The sequence below is a fragment of the Thermobia domestica genome, chromosome 5, assembly GCF_964235325.1.
Source record: "Thermobia domestica chromosome 5, izTheDome1.hap1.1, whole genome shotgun sequence".
NCBI lineage: Eukaryota > Metazoa > Arthropoda > Insecta > Zygentoma > Lepismatidae > Thermobia > Thermobia domestica.
In genome coordinates, this window is record NC_137458.1 from 34,157,094 (window position 1) to 34,177,553 (window position 20,460).

Below are 20,460 nucleotides of genomic sequence, written 5' to 3' on the forward strand. Positions count from 1 at the left end.
TCGACTCAACATCCGAAAGCTGTATACATTCATTGCAATAATCATGCATTAGATCTTCCATTGCAGGAAGTAGCACGAAAATGCGAATCTTTCTATGACATACGGGCCATAGTGAAAGACGTTTGAAACATCAATCTGGGTTCTGCAAAACGATAGACAACATACGCCGACATTGTTCTTGAACCCTCTCGTATCAAAGAAAGTAATCCTAAACATTTGCTGCCTCTTTGTCCTACTTGCTGGTGTGTTAGGCGAAAATCTCTAATCAGATTTCAATCTACTACAAACGAATTCAAATCACGTTGGAAAAGAATCATCAGTAATACAAGTGGTCCAAATGATGATCAAAAAGTAATTCTAAAAGGGTATTTGAAAAGAATGAACAAATTCGCAATGATATTTTTTCTGATAGTCAGTATACGTGCTTTTGTACCTTGCGGACAACTGGCGAAACTGTTTCAAAATTCTGAAGCTTCTGCTTCTGGAGCTAAAAGAGCAGCAGCAATTCAATCTAGAGGATACTCTGAGAAACCTACGAACGGACAGTGCATTTGAAAACATCTATAAGGAAGCAAAGGAAAATGCAGACAGACTAAACTTGAAATTGCCCACTTCATCAAGATCAAACAGAACACCAATTAGGTTGGAGCAGATTGATAATCCTTCTATAGCACCTACCCTAGAACCTGTATCAGATCTTCCAAAAATGTACTTAGAAATCATTGACTATTTGTTGAATGAAGTGCAGCGTCACTTCAATCAACCAGGCCTAAAACAACCCATAAAACTCTAGAAGATACTTTGTGAAGGAACTATATGTGCTGGTGGGCCTCTCTCAAGAGATTATTTGAAGCAGGAATTGGGAGTTCACGCGTCGGATTTTAACCTGGATAGATTATGAGCTCAGCTCAGGCTGCTTCCACCTACTTTGATGACGACTGAGTTGATGACGGCTGAGTTGCGACCACCAGAATATTAAAAACTATTAGTGCTCAAACCCCAACTGTTCGCAGCCTTCTCGACCAAGTTGTTCATCTAGGGACTTCCGTTCTCACTATGCCAGCTTCTTGAGCATTTGCGAAAGATCATTCGGCTATTTGCGTCATCTAAAGACATATTTGAGGACGTCCATGACGCAGGAAAGATTGGCTCATCTGCTGTTGTTGCATATGTGTAGCGACCAGACTTAGATTTAAACACCATTGCAAGATAATTCATATCAAAGACAAGCGAAAGAAAATATACTTTTGGTCAATTTTGAAAAGAAATAAATGTAGAATTACGTAAGTGAAAATGTTATGCGTTATATAACCAATTATTTAAATTACAAAATAGCACTTAAAATCAGGGACGTAGCCAGAGTTCTGAGTTTGGGGGGACCATATTTGCAAATGTAATTATATATATATATATATAATATCGTGTGTTTCAAAACAATACCGACAATGTTTGGGAGGTAATTCCTGACGCCAAGATAGGACAAAAAGTATAGACCAACCTGGTGCGCAAATGCTTCCTTTCGGAATTATAGGCACCAGAAAACATTAAAAAACTTTCAATGACCATAGCTCCGAAACTATGGGACCTTGTCACCGCCCTACAGCTCATTTTTTGCGATTTAAAAGAAACATTGAGAAAATAGATTTATTCTGAACTTTATTAACCAACCCTCGTATAAACCCAAATGTTCTAGAAACTCTTTGTCATCTCTTTGGAATGTCTGTTCGTCTGTGTTAGTAGACTTCTGTTAGATTTCGTAACCATATACGGACATACGACGCAGAAACAACGACTCTCTTTGTGAACGTTCTCTAACTCCGGAAAATCGGGAAAGTCGCAAAAACACTTTACTTCTTGTCATTGCTCAACGCTGATTTGATTATTTAAAATGTCCGCACTTCTTCAGCCAAAGAGTGTAAACTTGTCATCATACGTCATCATCGGGGCGCTCTAGCACCAAGAACTTACACACAATAGCTGACTGGACAAAGAGGGCAGTTGCTCGGCGTACGATCGACGGAAGACTCGTCGACACTTACTCGCGCACGGCGCGCCTTCTTTTTTTCTAAGAGCAGCGCTTCAGCTGCCTACAACTATAATACTACTAAAAAGGTGTATACGTATAAATATTCTGTCGACGCGCTCAGTGTTAAGCCAGAATAAACGAAGTTTTCTGAATATGACAGTGGTAGTTCGTATTTTCGTACAGTAATATTCACATGAGTGAAATTGTCCGATGCAATAGTTATATGAGTGAAATTGTCTGATATAATATTTACATGAGTGAAATTGTCTGATGGTCGATAACTACCTTAGGGAACAGGACTCACCATCATCACATCTATTTGGAACCATCACTGAAGAAACAGTAGTGGGAAGTTAACCTTGGGACTTTAACTCCAGAACCAGCGCACATCCTCGAACACGGGACAACGAGGGAGCAACATCGACAGGCTAGCCGAAGAAACACGTGAGTTTATTAACATTTTATGCCACCACGTCGTTTATTATTAAAGTCAAGCCACCATCGTATCGATAGTATTAAATTGTTAATAATGAACATATTGGAAATATAAAAGCATGTAGTATTTGTGCTCTTATAGTAACATTATATTTCTTTTATCGAAAAGTGACTTTATCATTTGTTACATGCTTAATATTTAATTTTCTTTATACGTGTAGCTTAACAACAAACCTTACGTTGCTTGCATTTTCATTTACCATGTTCCCAGTCATCGTAAGTGAAACTGTAGGCATGGGAAGTGATCGTTTACGTCATGGCGTAACTGGGAAACATAACTAAGAAAAAGGGGAAAATATGAGAAATAAAAAGTTATTCCGAACCACGACGTAAATAACGATTACAACCTACCGTAGTCGGGTCAAGACTTCACTTAGGAACTAGTATGTGCCCCATCCAAATATCCAAGTTTCACAATCCACCGGTACTTCCACAACAATTTTTATATAGGTAGTTGGTGAGTACTTCAAATTATATGAAAGTTGCCAAACTCCCCCTATACAAGTTGTTTCGTGAGTACCTTAGGATTTTGAAACATGTACTTTTGGATAGTGAAATACTACTCGATAGTGTATCTCTTCGGAATACTAACGGAAACCAGAAAACCTTTCATAATACTATTATCTCGCTTTTCTCTGCTCTTTGGTTGATTAAAACATTCTACACCATTTTGTGTGTCAAACTCCAATGCTTCAGTGTAGAGACCCAATGAATTTTCTTCTGTTCTAAGTTCTTTTATGGCTCCAATAACCGAAGAAATAGGTAGCTGGGTGTCTGCTAGGATAATATCTTCTCCTTGTAGAAAATTATTCAGGCCACCAATAATTCCCACAATCTTACTAAAAAGAATCAAGCATGAAACAGTTGCGAATGATTTCACTTTGTTCACAATACAATCAACTTCAGTAGTCTTCTTAGCATCCTTACCCTCTAATGCAGATATTATAGCTCCATAATTCTTTTTCACAGCATTCAGTGAACAAATACCGGTATGTGAAGACCAACGAATGTCTGAAAGGCCAGATATACTGGATTGCTCCAAACCTAACACTGTCTGAGCTTGCTTTATCGTCTATAAGCTTTTACAGAGAGAAATAATTATGTAAAGTCTGCAATAAATCAAAAAGGTGCACATAGCAATGGATATACAGTGCGACGGGATGAGACTTCCGAAATAACTTTTTCACACCACCTATGTGGCCTCTCATAACGCTCGCCTCATCGTAAGCTTGCCCAATGCATTTTGAGTCCTTATTAACACCTACAGAAGCCAAAGTTTCGATAATTGTTTTCGATATGTATTCAGCATTTATCTCAAATTTCAAAAAGTGCTCTACCGTTTTCGAATTTTTCGGATATCTCACGCAAACACTAAGTTTTTCAGAAACACTAATATCTCGTGTTTCATCAGCTATAACACTAACTTTCCAGCGGCATTCAGTTCACTTACAATGACATTGATGATTTCCTCTCCGCAGCATAAGATATCTTCACTTTGAATTTCTAGGGACAAATAAGTGATATTCCCTGGCGCTGCATATTCTTTAAAAAAAAAAAAGGCCAACGTCGTAACAACTCGAATATTTGCTAGAAATTCTCTTTATTTAAACTGTTGTCATCTTCATCTTTGCCTCGTAAAGCCAATCCCTGTCGAACTAAATGGATCACAATCGCCACTATACGTTTTAAGCACTCGCGACGGGCAGTTATTACTTCTCTAGATGCGTGGTTTTGTAAATCAAAAATCTCTACAGTTTCTTTGGACCTCTAAAAACAAGTCATTCACATGAATGTTTTGTTGTGAGGTGCTAGCAACTTCCTTAGCTTCTTCCTTATCAACAGTGTCCGAATGAATATTTTCCTCAGCAACAACATGCACCTTATCAGTTTCGCTGCAGGTACTCCTCAAGTGTTTCTCAGTTTTTCCATGTGAAATAAAATATCCAGATTTTATAGACCTCTCCATATTTAACTTAATTTCAAGAACACATACATAGCAAACTTAACACTGCGCACTCCACATTCAGTAAGAAAATAGACTCTTTCCCGCTCAGCGTGTTGCCAGCGCCAGTACATACTGTATAGGGGTCTAAATAGTTTCTCATCTGTTTAGCCAGAATCGTTGTTAAATATAATAAATATACGAAAGTAAATCTACATTCAATACCTTCTAGTAAAACAATTAAAATATAAAATACTATGTTGCAAAACTCAGCAATGGGGGAGAGGGATCCTCGTAGCCTTTGAGTCGAATCGACCTTTCAGTTTTGTCTTAGTTGGTTATACAAAGTGCATTCGTACAGATTTTTAGCCCTTAGCACCTCAAGGTGACTATAAGGCTGGAATCACTCTGAGCTGGAAGAACCCCCCAATGCTAACAAAAATGACACCCAGGCCCCAAAGTTACTGATCTTATACGATTATTATCATTCACTTAACGTTTAAGAAATAGCCTATAAATGGATTTTAAAAATAACCTTTTCTTAGAAGTATAAATCATTTCAGTTTACTATGGATATTTTTTTCATTGTCGAATAAAAAAAGTAATATAATTTTAAATAAATATTTGGGGGGGCCAAGCCAAGATTTGGGGAGGCCGGTGCCCCCTCGTGCCCCCCCCCTTAGCTACGCCCCTGCTTAAATTTCAATATAAACTGAATTATTCCTTATTAATTGTGTCGCACTTTATCAGTGTGAAGTGAAGTGAATATAATGAGATTACGAAGAGAGGTGAATGTAATAACAAACTGGATATACTGAAGTAAGTGTAGTAAAAAATACAAATAACTCTGGATAATTAGTGTAATTGAATTTTGTATATACATTTTATGAAGTCTTTAGTGAAAATTCCATTTTTCCATTTCTGGCACGAAGTGAAGTAGGTAGAAAAAAATATTTTTTCTTATTTTTTACTTAATTGTGTAGCCTGTTTTATAATGTACAAGTTACTTTCTACTACAAGGTGCTACAAAGTTTGTAGTTCTAAATAGCAATTTCTAATATTACAGTGTACTGCAATACTAGAACTGGGTTTTTAAAAATATAATTTTAATTTCATCGTTTCCAAGTGATTTAAGTAGCTTTAAGATTCTGTAATAGTGTCCGTGTGACCATTTTTAATTCTGATTTCAGTGGTTGAAAATTTCTGCACCAGACCAAAATCCAGCACAAAACTGACACGGGATTAATTAATCTAAAGATGTAAAGTAAGATGCCTCTCATAGATGGAAATTTCACTGTCACGAAACTGTTTACAGCTTCATTATATTATTATTTTTATTATTATTATTATTATTATTATTATTATTATTATTATTATTATTATTATTAACCAATCAAATCAAATTATTGTTACATTACAAACATATATTCCTATTATCTGACCTATGTTACATTCCCATGTCTATTTTCAAGACAGCAGATTGCCCCCCCCCCCCAGCTGAAAAATACTTCCGACGCCACATGTCATACCGCCTCTAGTTTCTCAGTGATAAAGACATACTAACTCTGGTTTTCCAGTAATCAAGACATACCGTCACTGGAAAGTGGATGCTAAAACATGTTTAATAAATCCATTCTTGTACACAGTAATTGATGAATTGCTATGCACATAAAAGATTTTATTACTTATGTAGAAATAATTTTCAAGTTGGCAACACCAATATTTGTGTTATATTTTTCCTACCCTTTGTTTTTAAAATAAGATGTCTACAAAGAAGCTCACCTCTTGCTCCTACGCAAGAACTCGTGTTGAACATGTTGGTTGCGGATAAGGGTGAGATGACAGAAAGAAATCAGTCATTCGCCCAATCCAAACAAAATGCAGTATATTGAGAGGACTCGTTTAAACTGAAATCGGAAAGTCCTCTTGTGGGTTCACCGGGACTTCTTTTATGTCTACAAGGATAAAGAAATACATGAGTACAGCCAGTATTTATGAGAAAAATATAGTTTATGCTATTAAAAAAATATATGTTAATTTGGTCAAGTGTTCGTTTATTATGTGGTGTGTTAAAATTAAATCGATGGAGTTTATATACTTTTCATTAAAACGTATTTTTGCATCTTTCTAATAATTGGATAACTACTTTCCGGGGATTTGGAATATCCTTCGGTCGAGTGGAGAGTTCGGGCGTTTACCCACGGGAAGATGTTTAAAAATTGATAGTATATAAAAATCGGTTTCAGAGCATTTTCGTGTATAATTCTCTATAATGCGACATAAGGGGACTTTATTATTATTATTCGCAGAAAATTGGGGGCAGGGGCAAAGCTTCTCCATGTCCTACCCGTAACTCCGAAAAGTTCTCCCATTGTTTTGAGTCAATATGTACACAGAACAGGGGCGTCATTTCAGACTACGCTGGGGGGGGGGGGGGGGCAAGAGCCCCACCGACATAAGACTTTCGTACTAGTATATTAGTATACAATTAATTAAAGTATATGTGTTCCTCAAAGTCTTGGGGGGGCAATTGCCCCCTCCTGCCCCCCTAAATGACGCCTCTGACACAGAAATACAATCTTTTAGGCAACATACCCCCTCACTGTATTTCAACATTTAGAGAGCCGGTATGTCGAGTCAAAATTGTAATAAAACAAACCGCCTCTTATTTTTTCCCACTTCAAACACTGCTCCGGAGGATAAATACAGCATCATACAGGCGCTTTCCTTCTTAAACATAGCCTATATAACTTTTTTCTCTTTTTATTTATGCATACATATTTAGTGTTTCGCTTTGAAATTATGGACCAAAAACAAAAGGTTAAAGAGCATTATGAAAATTAATAAATAATATTAGTTGCAGCACGGCAATAACAGGAAAAAACACTCAACTGAAGTTATGCTCTTTGACATCCAAAGCTACGTAGAATTTCGATTTTTCTTTTCCTTTTCAGCGGGAGCAGAGAGGGCATAGTCACCCATGTAATGCCATGGTTAGGCTCTTAGGTCTAGCAAAGAATAAGTAGATGACAGAAACCAACTTGCAGGACCCATAGTTCTTTGTTCTACAATCAAATATTATTATTATTAATAATAATAATAATAATAATAATAATAATAATAATAATAATAATAAGCTTATAAATTTATATATATAAGTGGGACATTGGACATAACTCATAAAATTTGTCTGATTACAAGAATCATGGCATTACACGGAGCTCACCCCTGCTTCAGCCAAATGGAAAATATTTATTTATTTATTTATTTATTTATTTATATACTTATTTATTTAGCAAAATCTACATTGGATCTTGAATGCATATAGTATTATTAAACATTAACACCACAAAAATAGAAAAATACCTTTGAATATAGAAAAATAATATACTATATATACAAATATGGCAACCCACTTTATCAGTGGTGAATTTCTTTTGAACTCCCAAAACACTCCTCTCTAGTAGTTTAAGAAGAAACATACCGAATATAATTATTCTTCTGTATAACTTTAAGTATTCGTTGGACATTAAAATTTTAAAATTATTTTAGTAATGGATTTTAACTTTGTTTTATTTTTCAGAGCGTTAAGGACAGTAAATCCTGCAAATTTCGTTCATTTCGAGAACTTCTATAGTGTATGCCTTCGGTCTCCTTGTGCATCTAAATAGATATATTATTATTTATTAGTTTGTTTAAGTTGTAGGCCGAAGAGGTATTTATTCTACAACTTTGAATCCAAACGTCCCACTTTTTCTATGCGAAGCACCGGTCAGTTGTCAACAGTAATCATAAGGAATTTTAACGGGGTGCCGGTAATTTTATTTTCCAGAGTTTCCAACCCTTAGTGGGGGGAGAAAAGATTGTCTATTGACATGAGTTTCAAGTTTTTGCTAGTACGTTAGTATATAATGTATTAAAAATAATATATTTTCAAATTCAGGGGGGCACAATTGGCTCCTTTCCCTCCCTAAATGACGCACTTGTATACACACATGGACTAATTATTCACGAGGAATTTCAGGGACCGCGGTGGGTCAGTGGTAGAGCGATCACCTCTGGTGCTTGGGGGTCCCTGGTTTGATACCACCTCTCGCCAAGTTAACTTTGTGGTGGATAAACACCTTGTGCGTGGTTTTCTCGGGGTTCTCCCGTTTCCTCACACTTTCTACATCCCACCATTTCATTCATTATTTCATCATCACTGTCTCCTTTAGCGTAGCCGACATACCGTGGGGCGTAAAACTTAAGAATTTCATTTTCACAAGGAATTTCTCTTATCCCCTAGTAGGCCGTATATTGGTTCGCTGTGATGCGCCGCTATTATACAGCTGTCTTGCAGCGCATTACACAAAATTTTAGAAGTGTGGCAATGGGGTGTTTGGTTCGCATCTCGTGGTATCAAGAATAAAAAGTAAATGCAACTTTTTTCGAATCGAAAATATAAAGAAGCGAATTGATTTAGAAATGTTTTTTTACAGTTTGGTATACAGTGAAAAACATTAGTTGTGTTTATGATTAGTAATTTAGTTTAGGAATATGAAACTGTAAATTAAACAGGGCCTCAGACCAACATGTCAAATGCTAAAATCCAACTGTATCTGTATTTGGTATTTAAAAGTTAATACAATAGATGAGATTAACAAATATCAAGAAGAAGGGTTTCAGTTTCTGTTCTCGATTATGTATATGTGGTTTATATATATAGATTTTAATAATTAGAATTAGATAAAGCTGACCTTATCCGTAATTCTGACACTATCCTTTATCTACAATATGCAGTTTTCAAGAAAATAATAAACATCTAGGTAATTAGTTTATAGTTTGATTATGGTTATATCGAGCATTTAATTCTAGCTTCTTGAAAGAAGCCCTCAACGGAAACTAATATTAATAATATAATTAAATATGAAGGATTTTAAGATAACAAATATAAAAATTGTGATGAATCAGTTATGAACAATAAATATTTGAAGCTAATGATATGTAAGGAAATATGTTTTAAGTGATATATTTATATAATTTTATTAAAGCCTGTTCAAGAATTGTTAGAATTGATCTCAATTATATGTTTGCACTGCATAATCTACTTAATATCTAACGTAATCTCATGCGCAGCTTGACTATTCATCAATTTTGTATGTATATTACGAAAAGAATGATTTCACTGTGCGAAATTGTCCATCCGTATACCGAGTCTCCTATAAAAAAATACTTCAATCTAATAATGTAACACTTACTGTGAGAGTAGGTGCATTACATCCCAATCTTTCTTGACTGACGACATTTTGCTGAATACCTAGGACTGTGCGACACATTTGTTTGATTTATTATTATTATTATTTGGTCTAGGAATTAATTCGTGCGGTTGGTACGCACACATTGAAGCTGTAGTACAAACACAAAATACATAAATACCTTAAGAAAAATATTGTCCATCGCTAGCCACCACTTTCGCCCATCTGTCAGGCAATGTACGGATTCCGTGGCGAAAGAAGTCCTCATCCTTGGAAGCGATCCAGTCAGAGACCCATGTTTCGATATCTTCTGAAGAAGTAAACCGCTGTCCAATCAAATCGTTGTTCATGCAATCGAACAAGTAGTAGTCCGAAGGAGCAACGTCTGGTGAATACGGCGGGTGGGGTAAAACTTCCCATCCGACATTTTCTAAATAGGTTTTGACCGGTTTTGCGACATGTGGGCGAGCGTTATCATGTTGAACAATGAGTTTATCATGTCTGTTCTCCCATTCTGGTCGTGTTCTGGCCAGAGCTTGCTTCAAACGCATTAATTGTCGTCGATAACGTTCTCCATTCATAGTTTCACCCGGTTGCAGCAGCTCATAGTACACCACACCTTTCATATCCCACCATATGCACAGCATAACCTTTGCACAGTGAATATCTCGTTTTGGTTGTGATGGACCTGGTTCACCTGGTTTCACCCAGGCCTTTTTTCGTTTAGGGTTCTCGTAATGGATCCACTTCTCATCTCCTGTAATAATTCGATGCAGAAACCCCTTTCTGCTCTGTCGTTGAAGCAGCAATTCGCAAATGGTTTTTCGTCTTTCAACGTCTCTGTCTTTCAATTCATGTGGAACCCAATGTGACATCTTTTGAATCATTCCCATGGCTTTCAAGCGTTTGGAGACTGTTGTTTGATCAACGCCTAATGCTGCTGCAAGTTGTTCCTGCGTTTGACACGAATCCTGCTCGAGCAATGCTGTCAATTCTTCGTCTTGAATTTTTTTTTGGCTGTCCAGCTCGCTTTTGGTCTGCCAAGCCGAAATCACCACTTCTAAACCGTGCAAACCACTTCTGACACACGTTCGCTCAGCTAGAGCATGGTCACCATACACTTCCACCAAAATACGATGACTTTCAGTCGCACTTTTCTGCATGTTAAAGTAATGCAGCAGGACACCGCGCAAAGCACTTTATCAGGCACAAATTGCGCCATGTTCACTTAACTACAAACTGGTGTTGTTGACGCTTTAATCCACTGCCCTATACTACGAACGATACGCGATGACAGGGGTTTGCAACACATGTGTGGATACACGGAACTGTGGGACGCTCCGTTCGTTGCGCCATCTCTTGTCCACCCGCACGAATTAATTCCTAGACCAAATAATAATAGCATAAAACTATTACTTTCTACAGAGTAGTGGCCCTAGTACTGAGTACTATTACTGCTGCCGGAGAAGTCAATTGGTGCAATCTGTCTCAAAACTGATTTTTAACTAATTATTAAGTGCTTCGTAATTTTTAAGTTCTAATGGGACCTAATGGGATTGCGCGACACACCGATTGAGAACCTCTGCGCTAGCAAGCATCACATGTGGATGTGTCATTCTGATGTTCACTGTCTAAAAAAATATTGTAGTAAAAAGTACCGTACCACTTTGCCTAACAAGCTGGGTATGGTTCGATTTCTGTTTCTTGGTCTCGCATTAGCAGCACTGTTGCCAACGCGCCAGTGTGAAATGTCGCTAGTTTAGTACTCTAAAGTCGCTAGAAGTCGCTAAACGCCTCCTGCCAAGTCGCTAAAAAAGTCGCTATATAATTTTACAAAGGAATTAAAATAATTTAAATATTTTTCATGTACAATGGAAGTCTCGAGTATTTTTTCTTTAAAAAAAATGACCATCTTGACAAAACCACTGCACTATGCGCTTTCAAGAATACAAAATTAATAAATATAGCATTAAAAGTTTGCAAATAAAGTACTTGAAATTTTGGATCACTTTTTCCCATTTCTTCTTATAGAGTAAGATTATATTTTTTGGAGGGGTTGGGAAATTCATTTTGCTTTCATATTGGAACAATACACCGAACTTACCCCACGAAATTTCTGTATAATTTATATTAAGAACAACTGCAGTTAAATTAATATATAAATCACACGTACTACACTGAACCAGAAAAGCACAACGTTTTCCAACGTCACTGTCACTGTACGCACTGTGCAATGGAAGAGGTTACCAGCTATTACGCAACTAGTTAGATACGGGAAATTCCCGGATTTCCGAACCGCAGTGAAGAAGGGCATAATCCTCATAGCAGCGATGAATCCAACGAAGTAAGTCACTCATAGCAGTAGTGTAACCGAGTGTGTAAAAGTAATTATTAGTATCAGAAACTGCAAAATTTTGAAAACTTTAATATAAATATAGAACAAAATATTTGAATTCCTAAATGTCGCTAGATTTGTCGCTAGGCGCTAAATAAAAAATTTTTGTCGTTAGACACTTCCAAAAGTCGTTAGTTCTAGCAACAAAGTCGCTAAATTGGCAACACTGATTAGCAGTCTGGTTTCATTTCGTCTTTCTTTCTTTCTTTGTAACAGTTACTTGAGCCACGTTTTGAAATGTGTGTTGATATGTGGCAACGACGGAATGAGTCAACACAAGACAGCGAGCACACGGAAGCAGTGTTGCCAGGTCTCCTGATATTCCAGGAGATTTCCTGGTTTTTCAAGTTATCTCCTGGTCTACTGATTTTCCTTTAAAAAATGTTAAAAACTCCTGGTTTTGAGCATCATCCAAAAACACTTAGAAAATGTAGACTTCAAAAGCCAAAAGGAGTTCTTATCTACAGATGAAATGTACTTTGCAGCAAAAATTTCCCTATCCATGGCATCAAGAAATCTCCCAAATTATGGACTGGAAGATTTTAAACTCAGGTGTCTTGAATTATATGTTGAAGCAGTACATCAAATTCGAGAGAGATATGAGCTCCTCCGTGGCTAAGCGTTTAGCGTACACGATTTTGGCGTGGAAGGACCGGGTTCAATTCCCGGTGGGACTTTATGTGGTTCGGATTCCACGTTAATCAGTAGGTCCACGTCTCATATAGCCTCGCTGTTGAGCGGGACGTTAAACTCAACTCAACTCAACTCGAGAGAGAGATACGCTTCATGATCCCGCCATGAAACATTTAGATATGATTAGCCTATCAAATGAGATAAAGGAATCGGCACAATCAATTGCTCCTCTCGTAGAATAGAGTAAATTGCAACAAGTAGATACAGAATGGCGGTTATTGAGAAACACAGATTTGTAAACTAAAAATGATGTTTCTGTTCAAGATTTTTGGATGATTGTCAGGAGCGTCATTTCAGATTTTGCTTAGAGGGATAAGACCCTTTGATATAAGTAAACTTTCGCACATTTCATTGATTCACTACTATTCTATTGATAAAATCAATATAAATCTCCAACTCAGCGAGGGCAATTGCCCCTCCCCATACTCCCTAAATGACGCCTCTGATGCTTGTTAGTAAAAATAGAAGTAGATAGCCTAACCAGTTAATATTTCCGAATTTATCCACATTTGTTGTGTCTTTGCTCTGCCTTCCTCAAGTGTCACTGTAGAAAAAGTTTCAATAGTAAATTTGATGAAAGCGAAACAGACTGACTTGATACCCAAACTTTGCAAGGATTGCTGCACAGAAGAAGGTTCACTTCTAATAAGTCATGCTAGGATCCCTTGTGAATTGCTCTCTGACCAGCAGAGTCAATGTTGACATGTACGCAGATAAAGATGATTAGCCTTTTATTGGTAAGTATAATCATTGATGGGTTCACTGTTTGCCTTGTAAAAAAAATGGTCTTTAGATATGAAGTTCTATCTCCTGGATTTTTCCTGGGTTTTGGATATGAATTTTCCTGATTTTTCGAAAAATTGGTTGGCAACATTGCACGGAAGAGCGCAGCAACTTCCAATGTGAAGTTTTCATCTTCGGGAAATTCCTCTTCGGCAAAATAATGAAAAGTTAGTTTATGGAGCGCAAAGAATTATTGATTGCTGATTGCAGATATCAGCATCTGAACCATTTCTCATCGTAACAGTTGAGGCCGATGGTGTCAGACAATTGATTCTCTCACGCCAAAAGCTGTATAGAGCTCCTTTGTGGCTAAGCGGTTAGCACACGCATCGTCGGCGTGCGAGACCCAGGTTCGATTCCCGAGCTCATGTGGTTCGGATTCTACGTTAGATTGTAGGTCCATGTTTAATATAGCCCCACTACTAAAAGGGCCGCTAATCTAAACAATCAAATCAATAAAGCTGTGTAAAATGGGTCTAAATCAAACTTGAGTCAAATAAATTAAATAGAAATAAATAAAACGAAAGAAAATTGATTTGAAACAACAAATACGTGCACGATGGCTCAGTGGTTGGGCGCTTACCTCTGGGGCGAAGAATCTTTGACGTCATCTCAGGTCATATGTGTTTGAGGTGCTCGTGCTTTTTCGGGATATCGTCCACTTTTCTTAAAGATTATCATTCTACCAATGCTTCGAAACCATTCACTTCAATTATTCACCCATCTCCTCTAGCCTAAAAGGCTAACTATGGGACGTTAAATTCGGAATTTAATTCTATTTCATTTGAAGCAACAAATGATAAACTATAAACTAACACCACTAAAATATTGACGTAATTTCAAGTTTTGACGGTGGGGCTAGAATATCCACCGTCATAAGGGTTTCAGTACTTTAGTAAATATTAGTATAGAATTTATTGAAATAATGTGTCTTTCTTCCCTCCCGAAATTACGCCCTTGTTCCAAGAAATAAAAGAAGCCTCAGACAACGTAGTATCAGGAATGAAAGGAAAACTCTTACAAAACAACACCAGTAAGACTCCATCAAAACACGAGTCATGCTGTTTAGCAGTCCAAAATATTCTACAATGTTTGTGTATTCAGGTTATTTGATTGCAATATGCCGAATCTACGAAGGACGACATAATTCTCTCAAAAGTTACGGACATAGTCAAAAGGATATCGCTTTTACAAGAATATTTACAGGAATTAAATATTTAGTTCAACTTTCACAATTTTATGCTTTATAACTAACTAACTAATTAACTCTATGGTTTATGGAACCCAGATGTTCAATGCCGCGTTCACAGAACCTCTCCACAGACTTCTATCCTTAGCCAACTGGATACAGTTTCTACTTTGTATTCCTATTTATACGAGATCCTCCCGTCCTTCCATCTACGCCTCCAATCAATGATGCCAATTCCTTCAGAGCCGTTTTCCCTTCACAAGCTTTAGGATTTCCCTTTTCTGGACAAAATTTCCCTTCATCCAAACCGTTCAAGTACTGTATTTAGTAAACATATTTTTAATCGTTTTCGCTTCCACCCCTTCACCCCAATCTTATAACCACATACAAGCAGATACCTGACAGCCTTCCTTTGAGCTTACGCAGAATTTGAACTTGATTTGTTGTTTAGGTATCTAAGGCGTCGCGATAGAGGAGGGGGAAGAATATGGAAAGGTGTAGGGTAGGACCTATGTTAAAGGTGCAATATCTGCATTTGCCTGGTGTGACTGAGGAACAACCCTATAAATGCCTCGGTCAGGACGGACAGCCTAAATAAATCATAAAGAATATAAAATAAATAGTATGTAAATTTAATTTTTATCCTAGATATCATGAAAGATTTTAATATTAATGTAACCTAAGGTACAAAGAAAATATTAAGTATATATTTGGTATGCACTTACTTAAGACCAGCACTCCCATATTTACTGAAACGAATACGAACAGTTACAAAGAAAACTCTAGCTGCTGTACACGAGGAATGTTCGTAAGCACAATACAGAGTTTAGAGATGCGGAATTCTTAAGAATTTATAATTCTGTGCGCACAGTTACCAGAAAATTTGTAAACTTACACAAACACACACACAGTAATGACCCAGTATTCGCCCATATATACATATTTACATTCACGACACGCAGATTTTCTTCTCTTACATCGATTAATCCTCTTCACAATCAATTTTCTGGTTGGGAAAAATATCTTCTGATTGGGAAAACCAAACTGTTATAATAGTTGGAGTGATAATTTAATTGAGAAATATTTCATCTTATTGCACTGCATTTAATTCAACAAGAGGAAGATTAATTTTGATAAAAGATTTTAAATAAGCATTGTTGTAATGTTTCGAATTTAACTGAATATGTTGATCGATGTGTAATGTTGATAATTATTAACGAATGCAAAGCAAAATAACTTGTGAGAATTTATATGAAATATGTGCAACGGATTATGTTTGGAATAAATACGACGTTGAATATATAGACCCTACTGAATTTTAATGTGATTAATTAGATACGTGAATATATTCAATCTATAAATGATTGAAGAGAGGTTCAAATTTCCCTGCAATATTGAGAGATTACAAGCAATTTCCCTTTTTCCCTTTTCTCCAAAAATTTACTCAAAATTTCCATGCGCCAAGGGAAATTTCCCTTCAATTGGCATCACTGCCTCCAATCTTCCTAATGGTCATTTTCCGATTGGTCTTCCAGTTAAGCCTTTGAAAACGTTCCTACTTTCTTCCATCCTGGCTACATGACCTGCCCACCTGAGCCTCCTAGATTTAATGACTCTCTAACAATGTTTGGTAAACATTATAAATTATGTAGTTCCTCGTTATGAAGTTTCCCCATTCCCGTTCCCCTTGGGTCCGAATATTCGTCTCAGGATCTTATTCTCAAATAATTTCAGTCTATGTTCTTCCCTCAGAGTAAGCAAACATACAGAACAGCAGGCATGATTATCGTTTTATATATTTTAAGCTTCTAATTCCTCGACAAAATTAGCAGCGACAAGAGATTTTGAAGTGAATAATAACACGAATTCCCTGTTTTCAGTCTACATTTAATTTCTTCGTGAATATGGTTTTGGTCTGATGCTTTGTAAGCTGATAAATAATACTTCTGGTGCTACAACCCTTATGGGGTCATGACCTACTAGTCAGCTTGTGGCACTTATGCCTTTGGGATGATGTGTAGTGAGCACGGTAGCTCCTCTTGACATTAATGCTAGTCTTCTAGCTTGGACTTCGCTATTTCTTTTCTTCAAGTAGCTCCCCATTTGTCCTCACGGTGGTGGGTGGATGTCGCAATGCTAACACCATATGGTGAATACGAACAGTCATCCATCGTTTCTCTGACTGGACCATGAATGTAGATATTGTAGTGTGGCTACGGCGTTGAGCAAACTCTACACAGCAAAAAGTGAGGTGTTGAAACAACACAAAATGACTACCACTTTAGCGTGTTACTTGTGTGTTAATTCAAAACCAAGCACGTTGCCTTAGAGTATATCAAAAATATCTTATTACTAGCTGTGAGTATTTGTATTGCTTTTTATTGCTGGTACGAGCAAAGCTTTGCAAAATATATTTCACATTTGTGGAAGGTAACTAAACACATTCTATGTTTTCTGTAATCAGTCACAATAATATTGTTGTAAACCTTTGAACCATCTGACTACATTTACAGAGACCGGTGCTTCCATCTGTTTCCTTTATCTGTTATTCTTGTGTCTTAGCACTTATGAACAGAAGATGACAGAACTGTTTTCTGTGTAACTCTTGTCAAATGATTCACATTTTTACAACAATATTATTGTGACCGATTACAGAAAACATACAGCATTATTCGTTACTTGGCATAAGTGTCAAATATACTTCGCAAAGCCTTGCTTATATTAAACAATAAATACCAGTGCAAATTCTCCCAGGTAGTAAAGAGTTATTTCTGATATGCCCGTAAAGCGATGTGCTTGCTGCTATTACAGCAATTACCCGAAGATAGGGCACACCCTTTAAACGGGACGACGAACAAATAATAATAATAATAATAATAATGCTTGCTACTGAATTAACACACAAGAAACATGCTAAAGTGGTAGTCATTTTGTGTTGCTTCAACACCTCATTTTCTACAGTGTAGAGTATCTACCACAATATTCACACCTTTGTTAGAATGAAGATAACAGGAGGAACTGGGAGACGTTTGAAAATAAATTTAATAAATAAATTTCAATTCTTATCCGGTCACCTGCATAGGTCGCTACAACTGTACTGTTCGGTCTGCAGCGACTGGCACACACGCTTCGGTTTACCTGTACAGGTAAAGCTCACCGGTAAACAGGAACGTGTGTGCCGGGCCTTAATACCTGCGTAGGCGTGTAGACCTGAGCGTGTATGTGAGTCACCCCAGCTCACCTGTACAGTGTTTAGGTGAGTTGTGGCCAGTTCCTTAAATAGGGAACGTCGGTCGTCGTCTTTTTGTTTGCTCGCCATCTCTCGACTGCGTTAAAATCTTCAGGTTTACCGTTGCGTGTGTGTGCTCTAGCCTGCACAGGTATACTTTTCCGGTATACCGGTGAGGTTTACCTGAAAGGTATATCGTAACGTGTGTGCCGGGCTAATCCTGTCCTTCTCTCCTCAGGTTATTGGATTGCTGCGTTTTCTTGATGAAATCGTTTTTTCCAACATATATACAAATTGTTAATCACTCTCATTATTGCGTTCGATCACTAGAATTTTCAATGACTTCCTTTACGTCTTTAAACGCATAGTAGGCACTATCTACTGTGTGTCTGTCTAACGTACTGCTCGAAGGCATGTTCTAGCCAACTTACCCTTACATAGCTAGACGTAACCTATAACTCAACAGAACAGGAATAGAGGATCGAAAGGAAATATTGTGGTACTTAAAGAACTCGGAAAATCTGGAAATTAAGAGCCGGAGTAGATAAAATGGTTGAGGTTGGTATTAGAAATAGCACGTACACAAGAGCTGTGTAATTGTACAGTACAAGTGATTACCTAAGTAATGAAGCTACATGAGAATACATTGACTTTCTATAATGTCAACGAAAGAATCATTAAGATTATCATAATTTGCACTAACTAAATATGAAAGTTTTATGTTTTTAATTTCCATATTTACATTACAGTTTTCTTGTTCATTTGATATGAGATATCTTGCTTATATTTCCATGTGCAGCTGGCTGCTATAGAGTAATTCAAGTTTAACCGCAAGGAAAACTTATCGTAACTTATCAACCAAGATATTCCAACTAAAATGTGAGACCAATGATATAGTCCATAATGCAGCTCTCTTGGAGCCGAGATAATATCGTGAGGGATGGTCTATACCGTAAGAATTGATCTTGCATGATGGCCTATGCATCCACCAAATGGACTGAATTGAAAATGAAATAAAATCTTTGAGTTTAACGTCACACGGTGATGCCGGTTAGGCTAAAGGAGACGGTGATGATGAGAAATGAATGAAAATGGTGGAATGAAGAAAGTGGGAGGAAACGGAAGAATCCGGATAAAACCCACGAGCACAGTGTTTGTCCACCACAAAGTCCACAAGTCGCGAGCTGGGATAGAACCACGGACCCCAAGCACCGGAGCTGAACGCTCTACCACTGAGGCACAGCGCCCCCACCAAATGCACTGAATTCAAGCCACAGTCGTCTTTTGGAGCCTACGTTCATTGTGTTTTTCCCTTCATAATCTCGTGTTTGCATAAGTACACTCATGTCCAAAATGATTGTCGCATATCTATAACTCTTCTTGTAAGAATATAATTTGACAATGATTTTGCAGGGTCTTTTTAATACCGATACTACGTGTATAATTGGGAAATGTATATTTGTTTTAAATTTCATACGAAAAGAATTAAAAATACGAAAATTAGAATGAGTAAAATAAAATTTTGCTAAATGGGCAAGAAAATTTTATTTTCGTTTTATTGTCCTTATTTACTGCTCTTTTGTCATGAAATTTACCACGTATACATGTCTTTGCCGATTATATACATACTAACATTATAAGAAATGCTGAGCGAATTCGTTATCACATTATATTCCTACAACAATATATTTATGGACATGCGACAATAATTTTGGACATGAGTGTACATAGAGCTGAAGAACACAAAATCAAACTCTTCACACTAATAAAAATACCTATGAGTATTCATAGTACCGTAATTCATATCATGTTACTCCATACGGTCAATCTTGAATTTAATGTTTACCTCGATAAATAAAAATGAAAGAAAAGAAAAGGACACATTGTGAAAAAAAGTCTATCTGTTACTCTGAAGCGTTGATATTTCTTATAAATAAGTTCTAGGAATATAATTTTTCTTCTCCGATATTACGGTGCTAAAGACAACATTCATGGGTCATTCTATGTCAAATCACCTAATTTTAAAACATGACCGTGCTTCAATGTCTTAGATTCTCTTGAATTTTTTTAAGTACATTAATACCAACGAAATTACGGTAAATTATTTTTTCCGATTTTTTTTTTTTGGATGAGAAATGGCAGAAATTTCTGAATAATGTGGATTTTGCTTCGATTTCACTTTTTGGCACTCAGGACCATGGAACTAAAATTACCATAACTTCCTTATTTTTGAAGTTATTGGGCTCATCCAAATGTCAAATGAAAGCTTAATTTTGGTCTTTCAGTAAATTCTACCTTGTAAGTTACACTGTCAAACATTAAGGGGCATACAAAACAAATTTTAGTTTTTTTCTTTACAAATTGTGCAATTGCTCAAAAGTTAGAACTATGAAACTTTTGAAACTTTTTAAAGAGAATCATCTTAGCACATACATAAAATGGTTAAAAAATAAAATGGATGCTTTTGGTAT

The 20,460-nt window shown here is 36.7% G+C and overlaps 1 protein-coding gene across 3 annotated transcripts in view; it reads right to left on the minus strand.

Annotated features, from left to right (window-relative positions):
• Window positions 1-20,460, minus strand: part of LOC145685847 (TNF receptor-associated factor 4-like) — a 122,101-nt gene that overhangs the window by 37,874 nt on the left and 63,767 nt on the right. The window contains exon 2 of one of the 3 annotated variants that reach the window (XM_081758471.1): window positions 6,246-6,418. The exons of the other annotated variants lie outside the window; for them this stretch is intronic. The gene's annotated coding sequence lies outside the window, so the exon portion shown is untranslated. The remainder of the gene's footprint in view (window positions 1-6,245; window positions 6,419-20,460) is intronic. 3 annotated transcript variants of the gene reach the window in all.